This window comes from Carex rostrata, chromosome 3, assembly GCF_964058835.1.
Source record: "Carex rostrata chromosome 3, lpCarRost1.2, whole genome shotgun sequence".
NCBI lineage: Eukaryota > Viridiplantae > Streptophyta > Magnoliopsida > Poales > Cyperaceae > Carex > Carex rostrata.
Window position 1 is genome coordinate 15161297 of NC_135920.1, and position 15269 is coordinate 15176565.

Below are 15269 nucleotides of genomic sequence, written 5' to 3' on the forward strand. Positions count from 1 at the left end.
AGTGTCACACTCCCCTCTTGCGTCTGACTCCACCACTTCATGGAGGGATGCGGAGGGATTTGGACTCATACCCAATGTGTCTATTGCATCCTTGCCACACACAGAGGTTCTCCTTCATACCCCTCAAGGAAATTTTCAATGCAAGAGGAGTGACATACTGGAGACCCTTACAACTCAGCTCCCTCTGTCTCCAGCAGTGGATCAGCAAGCCCAAGCTACCCTGCAAGCTGTCCAGGCTATTGCCAATCTTATGTCACAGTTGGTCACTCCCTTGTTGGCGCAACACGCGTCTTCCCCCTTCGCTAAAACCTCTCCATTGACGGTTAATACTGCTACTCCTGAAATGCCTGAGGCTCCTCATGGTTCAAGGAAAAGGAGGAGCAAAACTGGTATCCCCATTCAACCGAGGAGGAGTGTCCGCATTATTTCTCAAGGAGGGGACACAGTTCCGGTGCTTGACAGAGCTACTGCCCGAGTGCAGTCCAAATACAATCTTAGGAGTGGCTCCAAAGGTATCTCTCTTTTACATAGGTTTCCTTACAATAGGATGACATATGCTGAGGTAGCTGCCTTGTTTCAGGCATATAAAATAACATTGGGTTGTGGTGAGCTAGATGCTCCTACCATTGTTACAGCTTTAAAAGAATTGGATAGGGCAGATTTTGATCAGTTGATCAAGCAGGCTTTTGACAATTTGAAATTGCATGGATCTGAACATGGCCTTCAGATTGTTCGAAATGAATTGGGACAATTAGTGGTTAAATGAAAATACTCAATTGGAATGCTCGGGGGCTGAATGCCCCCAAAAAACGTAGAATTCTTAGGGATTTGTTGGTAGATAATAAAGTAGATCTTGTAGCTATACAGGAAACCAAGAAAGATTCATTTACTCATAGAGCCTTACGATCTATTTCTAGTAAATTTGATAAATGGATTTGGTTAGAATCTAAGGGTAGATCTGGTGGAATTTTATTTGGGTGTGATAGTGATAATTACTCTGTGATAGATTCTGTTGTACATACATACTCATTAGATATTTGGTTGCAAAATAGACAGGATAGATGCTCTTGGATGCTTACTATAGTATATGCTCCTATTGATAGGGCTCTCAAATCTGAATTTTGGACTGAACTTAGGCAGAGTAGAATAGGTAGATCTGATAAATGGATGGCGTGTGGTGATTTTAATGCTATTAGAGCTAGACATGAAAAATCTGGTCACCATTTTGATGTGAGACTCAGTGGAAAATTTAATGATTTCATAGATGATCATCATTTAATTGAGCTCAAGCTGCCACATAAGAAATTCACTTGGGCTAGTGGTAGGAATAGAGCATTGTTGGATAGATACTTGGTTAGTGTAGATTGGCTAGATTCATTTCCTGATGTTATCGTGCAACACCTGAGCTCAATTGGATCTGATCATAATCCTTTGTTACTCTCCACTGGGTCTCCTTCAATGACTAAACACCAATTTAAATTTGATCCAGAATGGCTGAAAAATGAGGAGTTGGTTCAACTCATCATTAAATGGTGGCAGGAATATGACTTGTCTGACTTTCGGATGGGCCTTTCTTGGCACAAAAAAACCAAATATCTTAGGCAAAAAATTCAAGGCTGGGCTAAGAATTATTATGGTGCCAAAAAGAAATTGAAGAAAGCCATCTTGGATCAAATTACAAAATTGGAATTAATTAGAGATGACAGAGATTTTGATTCCCATGAAATGACCTTATGGCTCCACTTGAAATCTCAACTAGATGATATATATCTTGAGGAGGAGAGATATTGGCAGATTCGGGCTAAACAACAATGGTTACGGAGTGGTGATCAAAACACCAAATATTTTCACAGAGTGGCTAATACAAGACATAGGAAGAATAAAATTCTCTCTTTAGAAATTAATAACCAGCTTACCAATAACTCAGTAGAAATTCAAGCTCATGTTCAATCATATTATAAAGATTTGTTAGGGTCTACTGGATACACCTTTGGTCAATTGGGATCTGATGTCTGGAACCCCACTGATCAAGTGACAGCTCTTGAAAATGATCTTCTCACACAACCTTTCGTGGAGAGTGAGATCCATCGAGCAATATTTGAATCAGATCCCAATGGGGCCCCAGGGCCAGATGGTTTCACTTTTAAATTTTATCAATTCTTTTGGGAAATAGTGAAGTTTGATTTGATTAAACTCTGTCATCAATTCTATGCTGGTCAGTTAGACTTGCAATTCCTCAATAAATCCATTATATGTCTTATCCCTAAAGAATTAGATGCACAAGTGATCAAAAAATTTCGACCAATAAGCTTAGTTAATTGTAGTTTTAAAATGCTCTCAAAAATTTTGACCTATCGACTTGAACCCATTCTTCAAAGACTTATTGATAATCATCAATCTGCATTCCTCAAAGGGAGATATATTCTTGATAATGTGGTCCTAAGTCATGAAATTATACATCACTGCAAAAATACTGGCTCCCAAGGGGTAGTAGTTAAAGTTGATTTTGAGAAGGCATATGACAAGATCAACTGGAACTACTTACTCACACTCATGCATGGCAGAGGATTTGCAGATTTATGGATCCAATGGATGGCTCAATGGCTTGTGAGCTCTCAATCCTGTGTCAATATAAATGGAGAGCTCACTCCTTATTTCTTTTGTAAACGAGGGGTCCGACAAGGTGACCCCTTATCTCCTTATCTATTTAATCTCGCTGCAGATTCTCTTAGTAAAATGTTTCAGATCAGTAGGGAACAGGATACCATCATTGGTCTCGGGCCTCCATGTGATCGTCAGCATGCAGTGACTAACTGTCACTATGCTGATGACACTATACTTTTCTTACAAGCTACACCTCATAATGTTGAAAGAGCCTGGTGGACCATGATGTTATTTGAATCTGTCTCTGGCATTAAAATCAATTTAGATAAAACTGACATGTTCCCTATTAATCTAGACACCATAGAAGCTTTGAGGTTAGCTGCAATTTTTAAATGTCACCTTTCTAAGTTTCCATTCAAATACTTAGGGATTCCATTATCTGATGCTCCCCTTATGAATAAGAATTGGGGATTTTTAATAGACCAATTCAGGCACAAACTTCAGGGCTGGAAAGGACAATCTCTGTCCCTCGGGGGGAGAATTACACTATTGAATTCTGTACTGTCCGCTGTCCCTCTCTATACCTTGTCCTTCTATAAAATACCTGCTCAGATTTTACGTGAAATTGATCAAATACGGCGCCAATTTCTCTGGCAAGGTACTCAATCCAAACGAAAATATGCTTTGATGTGTTGGCAGGACCTTTGCATTGCCAAACAATTTGGGGGGATGGGGATTCTTGATCTCCAACACATGAATTGGGCTCTATTATTGAAATGGTGGTGGAGATTTAAGGATCCCACCTATTCCAACCTCTGAAAAACTGTTCTTCAGGCTAACCTGTCATTGACCATTCCCATGTCACCCTTTTGGAAAGCAATACAGGCCTTGTCCCATCTGTGTAACTTAGGTATCTCTTATCATCCGGGGGCTTCAGGTGCGGTGGCCTTTTGGTCGGATACCTGGTTCCAACATTGCCCCTTGAAATTACTTTTTTCTCAATTATATGCAATATGTGTAACACCTGATGTTTCAGTTCAGGAGGTAGTTGCTACACAAGGGCAATGTTTAAAATTTCGACGCAACCTAACTGGAATTCTTTTTCAGGATTGGCTTCAATTGTTAAATATTCTCAGTTCCACTTCGTTTACACATGACTTGGATCAGTTAGCATGGGCTTGGGATTCTAAAGGCAAATACACTGTCAAAACCATGTACCAATTTTTTAATTTTCAAGGGGTTCAGCCGCTGAAACCTCTCCTTTGGTGGAAATTACCAGTTCCTCCTAAGATCCGGGCTTTTATGTGGCTTATGAGCAAAAATAAAATATTGACCAAACTTAAATTGCAGGAAAAGGGATGGCAAGGTGATACAACCTGTCAGTTTTGTCAACATGCAGAGGATGCTGATCATCTCTTTTTTCAGTGTTTCTTTGCACAGGCCATATGGTTTTATATGGGCACATGCCAACACTTTAGACACCAATGGCATTCTCTGGATGATGTGTTAGATTTTGCTTTACAGTTAGATAAAAAAACTCGAACTGCTTTCCTTCTTGTAGTTAGTGCTGTTATTTGGTGCCTTTGGAAAAAACGCAATGATTTGTGTTTTAGCCACTCAGTAACTCATTCTTGCAGGGATGTCATTCTTACCATTGTTTCTATCGTAATTTATTGGACAGGGCAATTGAAGGAAGATCTCCATGCGGCGGTCAATGATTGGCTCCCTCGGGACTTGGATGAGGTACCCATTCAGATGACTTCCCCTGAGACAGCGAGGATGGTGCAATGGATCTCTGACGACTCTCCTTGAAGCACTGGGATACGCTAGCTGTGGGTTTTTAGTCGCTCAGTTTTGGCTTAATGTAGTGCTATTATGCTCTTTGCCTTTAGGTTTGATTACTGGCCTGCGTGCCTTATTTTGGTATTACTTATGGATTTGTTCTAGTATAGGCATGTGTGCCTCTTTTGGACCTACTGTTCTTTGCCTTTTTTATTTTTTCTTCTAGTAGTCTGATATTTTGTATGTAAGAACTTTGAAAGTTTCATGGTAATGAAACGGGCATTTGCCTTTTTAAAAAAAAAAAAGTTAATGCAGAGGATACGCATTCGTACTTTTAACTCTACTGAAAATTTCCCAGTTGTGTCCTTCAAGAATGTGCTAATTGAATTATAGGTCTCGTACGATACTCTAGCATATGATACGCGTATTAATAAAATGCAATCGCATTTCTCTCCAGCATTAATTGAGGATCCAATTCGTCAATTAGTAGTATAACCAAGTAAATGGATTATGCTTTCATTTTAGAGCCGGAGCTAACTTCATCATTTTCAGAGTCCAGCACAAGAGAGAGGAACAAGGGTTTTTTTTTTCATAATTGCCACGTCGGCTAGATGTGATTTCACCTACAGAAAGTCAGAAAGCACGACGCCAGTGTCTATGATTGACTTCCCCAATCCACGCAAGCCACCTTGTATTACATCACATGTGATTTTTTGCATGTAGTATACATACTAGTATCTAGATTAAAAATAATAATAATAACTTGGATGTTACGAACAATACTAGCGGTTAAAATTAAAAATGCACCGATATTAACTTTTTGGACGAGAGGGCATTTTATCCAAAAACCAAATATGCTGATTTAAATTGATCCAATCCGATCGACTCAATCCGACCGGTATCCTTTACATCAAACTGATCAGATTTGACTCTAACTCAATTTGGCCGGTGTGATACCACTTTTAATATGAAAAATCTAAAGATATTGATATTGATAATTAAATTAAAGATATCGACTTGTACGTTATAACTTAATAGCGGTATTCAAAACTATTATGTGAGAGATGCGCGTGCTTTCTATTGCTTGAGCGCAGAAACCAGAAAGGTAAGACTTAAGAGGAAGAAAGCTAGCCAGTGTTTATTGACTCATTAAAATGTATAAAACAAATCTTTCAACTTCTATTATATATTGAAAATTTGAAAATATAAATATCGACATCTAACAAAGAAATATTGACATACGTCTTTTTTAATATGAATTAATTTTTTTTTCTAAGAAGTGATAGAAATTAGCATGCTACTGATTTCAAATTAATCAATAAATTAAGTTAATTTCACTAAGTGAGATAATCAAGAGTACTCTTTTGAATAGTACTCTAGAGAATGTTTTTATTGGTCATGAACAGCACAACTGGACGCTAGTAATTATTATAAAACAAAACAAAACAATATTGGGGAGAGGCTTAATTTTATTTCTATATTATATCTCAATCTCAATGTCCTCTTGAACCATTTACAATACCTCTATTAATAGGCTAGAGAATGTAAATGAAAAGTCATAGAATTAACATGAGAATTAATACAAAAATTAAATTTAATAGAAAATGGATGAGGTGGAGAAGGTGAAATGTCTACTATTTATTATTTCATAATAGTAAGAAAATTTTTTCCAAGTTTAAAATATTGTGTGTTGCGACACCGGATCAGATTCAAATCATGTATGGAGAAGTATTTTGGTGATAATTCATGTCGATATTTTATTTGTAGTATTTAAAAAATAAATTTTAAATAGTAGCATAGTTCTCAGAAAATTTCAGAACATAGCAAGGACGTTATGGACTTGTGGTTTATAGCGTCCGACCAATCTACCAATTTTGTTTTTAACCCATGTTATAGTTTCAAGTGTCCAACATTTTTTTTTTTTTTTTGTATGAATGTTGCTGTTCAATTAGTACATTGTTTTACTATAAAATGTCTAGTTAATTGGTAGAAAAATAGAATCATTATTTTTTTTTAAATTAGATATTTTATTTTCAATTAGAAGTGAAATTATTTCTCAAAATATTTTTGCAAATTATTGTTGACTTGAGAAGTGTTTTGGCGACAAATCACATGCCACAGAGGATCTTGCTCTTCTTATCACATCGAATGTCCGTCCATTCGGCGAATCACATACTCTGATATATCTCATATTTTGCGTGACTTTTTTTGGAAAATCTTAACCGTTCAAATACATCTGCACGAATCTCAAAGCTCAAATAACACTGGCCCCCGAATAGGCACCGGACACGTCGGTCACGCAAAATATGAGATATCTCAGAGGATACGCACTCCTATTCGGCGGGGCATCTACTTCACAGTTCACACTTGTATGTTTTCTTCATTCAGCATTTTCACATTCTTCCTTTTTTGTTAAGAGAAACGGCACAATTTCACCTTTTTAGATGGCATGAAAATTTCGAGTTTCTATATCCGCACTGTGCAGTTTCTCAAATAGTAACTTTTTTATAAATTGCTAGTAAACTAATATAATATGATTCTACAAGTTTCACGATATCTGTGCATAGGATTGAAATTTTTTAACATGCTTTTAGACACTGCCCCCAATACATTTTTTTTTTTTTTGTGATTGCTCGAGATATATAGCAGTAATCATAAAACAAATAGACCAAATCAAAATTTTGTATGTTGTTCTTATCACATGATCGAAGAATCCATACATCCTTACCGGTTTAAGATTTTTTTTTTTTTTTTTTTTGCAGAGAGTTTATAAACATAAAAAAAATGTGTGATTTTTTTTTTTTAATTCTTCTGATTCATAAGCGAACAATATATATAGTTAAAAAAAAATTCCCGCGGTTTAATATTAAGATTAGCGCATTATTTAATTCTTCTGATTTCTAATATAAAAATCGAAGATTGCTTTTTATTAATTATGACAGTTTTATATTACCTCTAAAATATAGCCGTCAAATAGTAACGAGTTTGCCGTGAAACGCAAGGAAGTCCTAAGTGTAACATTTTCCGAGTCAATAAAATTTTTTAAACTAAATTTCTCTTTAGTCATTAACTTCACTTTTTACGAGTCAATAAAAACACTGTAAGTAGCATTCAATATATATAATATATCATTTGGGATCAAGTTACAACAATTTTTGAGTTATAACAAGTTACCACAACTATTTTTTACATTTTCAAAGTCCAAATCATTGATCCAAACCGTTAGATGTGATCTCCACAATAAAATATGCTTGGAGACCAAATTATACATTTTTTAGAATTTTTTTACTATTTATTAAGATGAGTACAAAATTCAATGATTTAAATTTGACTAGTTTTTTATAGCACAAACTTAATATTTCTCTTCATCTTCTCACTTTTTCATATTCTCTTCTCTTTATATTTGATATCTTTTCTATTTTCGTTTTGTTGTATGAATCGGTAACAGAGATCAAACGAAAATGTCATATCGGGGGATCTATGCATGGGAGCCACGTGGCTCTAATGACACGTTGGCCATTTCTATTTTTAATTTAACATTTTTATGCAAATAACCTTTTAATTCTAAAAATTGCAAAGAAGTCCATAATAATTTCAGAATTAATACATAATTAATATATATATAGAGAGAGAGACTAATGTGCATTCGAATGTATAGAGGTCGAAATACATACAGTTCAAATTCGACTTTTCAAAATTCAAACGGTCAATCCGAACAATTCATCTTGTTCTCCATATTAATATGTGCTTGGAGACCAAATTTTACATTTTTCTGAATTTTTTTACTATTTATTAAGTATTTTACAAAATTATTGATTCAACGGTGGCTGCTGATTTTACTATTTTGTTAAGCCACCGTTGGATCAACAATTTTGTAAAATACTTAAATAACAATAAATGAAAAAAAAAGACAAATATAACATGATTTTTTTTTAAATATCATTGCGATTTAATATCTAATTTTCTCCACAAGTGAGACATGTCATTAAACGATTTAGATGATAATGTAAAGAAACAAATTTGAAAAACATGTAATTAAGTGATTCAAATAAGAATTTTTTCTACGTATATATCTTTGATGAAAATTATTTTAACAATAAAAATTTCTTTACATATTATTTCTCTACACAGAAGTTCTAGATATTCTTCATTTTCTCTTCAGATTAGAAATATTTATTGCTTTTGTTAGCACAAGATCTACTATTCATCTATTCACAAAAATACAATAATCCTAAACAAAATACGGAAAGATGTGATTGTTTTTATTTTCATTGTGAAAACAATAGAGGAAGAGGAGAAATGAAGGAATCAAATCCTTTGTCCACCGGTGGGCAGATGGGCAGAATTTTTCTTCCATTTATGAAAACTAACCAATCATGATTTGCCCCGTTTTGGACCTCTCAATGATGGTTTTCACAATAATTAAATACATCCATCATTAATATTTTTAAGCATAGAAAAATTGATTCACGTGATAAAAAAATAGAAAATAAAAATACAGTTTGTCTTTATGAAATCTCCATTTTAATATTATGACACAAGTAAAATAAATTTATAACAAATTATTACAAGGTATATTTTTTTTATGAAAAAAAAAAAAGTTATATGGAAGAGAGTTTCAATACAATAAATTTTATGTGCAATTTGAGTTATAAATTTTTTATATTAAAAAGTAAACTTTGAACATTTATAGCACAAATATAAGAATTAGCCTATGAACAACTTTTTTTTTCTTTGGGATTCTGATTGAACGGTTTGGATTCAAACTCAAATATTATGTTACCTCAGAGGATATTGATCAGAAGCCGAAGCGTATCATATTCATTATTTATTTATTTTGGTCATAAGCCCAAATCAAACCTTCCCAGTTATTGAGGAATAAAAGCAAATGGGGCTTTTAAAGGCTTAAAGTTACTCTAAAACTTCATAACTTTGGGCCCTTGTGATGAACCCACAAAAAACATGCATATTCATATTATTATAGTTTTCCTTTCGGGGAAATATATCATTATAGTTTAATTAAGTAGTTCAATAAAGATTTAAAATTTGGAAACATTACCATTATGTAGTTCAATAAAGATTTAAAATTTTCCTAGTATCATGGCAAGAGGTGTGTGCAGACAAGGATTAAGGAGGGTTAGGATTGATGAATTTAAAGACTATTAATTGTGCCTTGTTGGCTAAGTGGTGGTATAGGTTTAATGATCCTAGGGTAAATGGGAAGTGGAAATGCATTCTAAAATCTAAGTATGGTTTGTTAGGTTGTACAACTACTATGTCTGCTTTTTGTTCGGGGGTGTGTAAACGTAAGCATATAGTGGACTTAGGTTTTAGCAAAGAACTTGGTAATGGAGCTGATATATTGTTTTGGTGTGATAGATGGTTAAGTGATTGTGCTTTATGTGATTTATATCCAAACCTATTTTCAATAGCTGTAGATATTACCATTTCAGTGGCCGATGTATGCGCTGAGGGTACTGTAAATTTGGTATTTAGAAGACAATTGGTAGGGGATTTTAGGGAAGAATGGATAAAGTTGTGTGATCAATTAGGTCGGGTGCGAATCTTTAGGGATAGAAAGGATAGACTTTTTTGGAGATGGGATGGTCAAGGTAAATTTACGGTTCACTCTTTCTACAAGTGGTTGGAGTTTGGATGAATTAGGAATAGAGATTATGATACTATATGGATGGTACATATTCCTTTTAAGATCAAAATTTTTCTATGGTTAGTTAAGAAAAAAAGTGTACTTACTAGGGTGACTTTGAGTACACGAGGATGACAAGGGGATATGTCTTGTGTGTTTTGTGGTGCAGCTGAAACTATAGATCATTTGTTTGTGCAGTGTCCTTTTATTCGAAGTATTTGGAATTGGATAGCTAATTTTAACAATTTTTCTTTTGATTATTCAACTATTGATGAATTATGGTTTATTGACAAAGATATTTCCTTGAAAGATAGGTTATTAGTAGAATTACTTAGAGGAGCAGTGTTATGGTCAGTATGGTTAGCTAGAAATAAGTTATGTTTCCAAGGGATTACAACAAATTCCAAATTAGTAGGGGCTCAAATTATAGCTTTAGCGTATTTTTGGGTGAATACTAAGTGTTCGGGTTCACTATTGAAGTTATCTTTATTGCTTCCTACTAATGTTGATCAAATTGTGGTATATTATGTGAATTCATCATTGCAGATGGGGCAGCATGGGCAGGAAGAGGTAATCAGGGGGTTGCTGCCTATCGCTGGATCCGACCAAAACATGCATCAAAGTGAAGTAATAGAAGAGTAGCCTCAGTTTGGTTTTGTTTTTGGCGATTTCTGCTTATAAAGGGTTGTTTTGCAATATTTTAGTTTTTGTGTTTAGTTAGAGATCTTTGTTTTTCTAGGTTAGATGCTATGTTGCATTTGGTATTGTTTTGGATGTATGTTTTACATTTGTAGCTTGTTTCTTACAGGATCTGGTACCAGATGTTTGGTACCGACTCCTATGACATTGTAGGTTTCTTTATATAAGAAATCGGTGGTTTTATCCACTTTTATCAAAAAAAAATTGTAGTTCAATAAAGATTGACAAAAAAAGTAGTTCGGTATATGTTACCCAATTCAAATTAAAATTGCATTGATATTTAAGATTTTTAGTGAAATTGATATAACGGAGTTGGGATTAGTTATTGTCAGGCAGGACGGAACTAGAAATTCATGATAGAAGGTATTTAAATTAAAATGAACAATATATTGTTAGTGATAATTAAATTCAAACTCTCCACAATCACAATATAAGCTCTAACCACTTGGAGTTCTAAAAAAATAGAATTCAATTAAATTTCAATATACATAACTAAAAAATTTAAATCAGGCATAATTTGTATTTCTGCTAGACTAACCAGAACCAGAACCAGAAGCAGAAAATGTCTTGTGTGATGAAATGCTTAAATTGGAGTTATGTTATGCATGCTTAAGTATGTTTCACCTGGTGCTGAGAGTGGGGGACGGCTATAAATGCTGAGAAATAATAATGCCATAATGGTGATTGGTGAACTTATTAGGTTGCCTTTCACTTGTAATAAAAGTGTTTCAATTGAAACATTTATCTTATTTGGAAATCCAACCATGAATATTCTTGGACACAAAAGGTGATGGCTATTAATTTCATGATGAACCAATTCATGCATGTTAGGCACCACACCAATAAAGTTCTTAAAACCTCATCATTACTTGTATATGTTGGAGCTCATATTATACTGATCATGAAATTCCCTTATATATATATATATATATATATGAGTAGAACTAGGGTGTTCTTAAGCTCACCAAAGTGTTTGGTGAGCTTGACTCCAAAATCCATCAAATCGGTTTCAAATGACGAATCCGAACCGTTGAAACCCGCCTATTTTACTTGTGATGCGTCTACATGTGAAATTTTTAAACTTTCGAATTAATTTAGTATAAAGTCAAGCGGTCAAAACATGTTCAAAAAATGAATGCACTAAAATTAATTTATTAACCTTCTAATTTTGACCAATTGACTTTATACTAAACTAATTCGAAAGTTAAAAAATTTCACATGTAGACACATCACACGTAAAATAGACGGGTTCTAACGATTCGGATTTGTCATTTGAAACCGATTTGACGGGCTTTGGAGTCAAGCTCACCAAACACTTTGGTGAGCTTAAGAACACCCTAGTTCTACTCATATATATATATAGGACTTGGCTACGGTGCTATGGATTGTATAGAGGCCTCCCGTACTACGGCTCAATAATATATATATATATATTTATATGTTTTTATAACGAAAAAACCTACATAAAATTAACTAGTTACTTTTGAATTCGATAAAAATAATAACAAAATTTTCCACTTTACCATCTAAAGACCCTCGGTATATTTCTATATATAAATGATATTCTTTTATAATAAATTGAAAAGGACACCTCTAACTATTTAATTCCGAACAGTCGCTGTCCATCATGATGTTTTTTTTTTTTTTTTTTTTTTGGTAATAATTGTGAGTCGATCCTTCAATAATAACATCATCGTTGATGAATGATGATATTAGACACCGGTGACGGTTGTTGTTTAAAGGAACCGTCACTTATAAATGCACATTAATTATTAACATGTTTTGTCATCACTCATTGCACTGACTTTAATTACTTCTCTATTTTGATATTTCTCTCGCATTTATGGACAATTATATTTTCAAAATTTTCAGATCAACTTTATACTATTCATATATTTTTACTTTAAATTATATAAAAATTTTGAAAAAAAAAGAAGAAGAAGGTCAATTGTTGGCCATATAATTATGTGAGTACATCTGCATATTTTGACTCACACTAGTCGTTTTGTTGGGGAAGGCTCCAAACAAGATAGAGAGGTAGAGATAGAGATAGATGTCCATTTGAAATAATTGAGAGAGGCTATATCTCATATATTAATTACAGTTACAGGTATCATACTCTTAATAACACCATTACCATACCTTGGTGGGAGAAAAACAAGATAAATCCTGTAACATGACTGAACAACTGAACATATATATATATATATATTGTTATATTTAATTTAAATTTGTAAATGTAAAATGTTGAATGATGGCTGTAGAGTGCAGTGAGAGACAAGCGGAGGACATGAGGAGAGTGGCCCCATAATTTGCCAAGAAAAGACGAGACATGCTCGTCACCCTGCCACACGGACGTACCCCCATTTTCCTATAGTCCTTAGTCCTATACTATACTGACAGTCACAGACAGATACAACTCTATCATGAGTTGCCATTGCCATTGCTTTTTTTTGTTGGTTTTTCTGTGGAATTAAATATGCTCATTTTTGGCTGTCAATTAAGAGAGGCAGACCTGTCTAGACTCATCATTTATATTCTATTCATAATTTCATATTACCTTTTTTCTCGGTTCCATCATTTGTTTTGGATCTAATCAATAATCACCAGAGAATCACTGCTTCTCTGCCGGTTTTACTTAATTTTACTGTTGAACTAACCTGCCCTTCTTAGGAGTTAGGAGACGTAAAAAGTAATTCATTTGTTTTATGATAATTAAAATTTTATATTTTTGAAAATAAAAAAAGTTTTGTAAGGTAGAATTAGAAAAAACAAGGAGTAATTAAGGAGAGTTGACTTGTAATACTTGTAATTACAAGGGGATCTTAAATTCTATTGGTAGGCTACCGCCAGCGCTGAACCAATCACAACACAACCCACGTTGTCTCAAATCTCAATTTCATTCCAATAATCACCATTTTCCATGATTAGGAGACACTTACAGTTTGGCAAGCTGCGCGCTGTCAGGGACCACACATGACATGAATTGAAACACCCTTTTATTTAATTTATAGTTGCAAATAAATTCAAATCATGGATAATTAATTGGCAGTACAGTTGCATGGCTGTTTTGGCTCTATTGTTCATGCGCTGCATCAAGTATCAATATCTCACCTTCTTTTGTGTGCCAGCCCAGTGCCTCTGCCTCTGCCTCCTCATTCTATTCAATAAATAAAACTGATGTTTCCACTCATTTATTGAATTTTAATTGGTTCAGATGTCTCCACTTTCATGTGCTCTCGTGCTCGATGGAACATATTTTGGTACATGAAAATGTCATAATTACAAATATTTTTTCTTGTAGATAAAGATAAAAGAAATGTTTAATTCAAGCGGAGTCCACGTACGGCTTGTTATTAATTAAGTAGGCTTAATTAAAAGCAGAAAACAGTCATAACCGTCATCTGAAATTTTGGAGAAGCTTTTAAAAAAGAAGTTTTTAAATATAAGGTTTTCCTATAAAAAAAAGCTAGAATTTTTTTTTTTTTTAATAGGCTTCCTCTTCTCCAAATGTCATGAAGAATTATATATATATATATTTTTTTTAAATTTCATCCTACTACGAGACAAGTTAGACACAACATAATTATTTATATCAACTTTAGTTTTAATGATAATATTAAGATATAACTACTCTACTAATATTTCTATAAGGTTTTTTTTTTTTTTGGAAAAATCAAAATGTGATAGATAAAATTGAAAAAGATGAAAACAAAGGGATCTGGTTCGAAAGTTTGATTTCTATTTTTTCAATTTGAAATGATGAAATCATACAAGTTTATTGTTAGCACTGTTGTAAATAATGGTATGTTTTTATCGGACGAATATAGTACTGCCAAACGATTAATCAGTACGTGACCGATTAATCGGAATTTTACGAACAATTTTATATTTTCATTAAAATTATGTGCATATACTCATAATTTATTAGAAATGATTAATTTAACTTATTAATCTTCTCAAATAAACTAATTTTAACTTAATTTTCTTGATTAATAAAGTTTTATAAAATTATCATTCGGTAAAAATCCATATAAGTCGAGTAAAATATGTAATAAATTAATCGGGCAAATTGATCAATTTAATGGATTAAACAGCCCAATATATAATAGATTATTATCCAATAAATAACCGTTTAAAATACCTACGGGTCTTGTAATCACAGAAAAGACTAAATTGCAATAAACAACTGATTAAACGTGAATAAACCAAAATAAATGAAAATAATAAAAAATAAATGCGAATATTAAAAAATAATCCACTGATTAATAAAAAATTTTCAAAAATACACCTCAGTCACCGTCGGAAAACAAATCATAGGCCATATTACAAAAGTCTGCCTTATTCATAGTACGAATATCCAAAGTATTGTCATTTGGAAAAAATCCATATAAATCGAGACAAAATATGTAACATATTAATCGGACAAATCGGTCGATTTAACGGAAAGCAAATCATTATCCTAAATACCTAGGAGTCTTATAATCACAACAAAAATACTATATGTAATAAACGATGAATTAATCGAGAATAAACC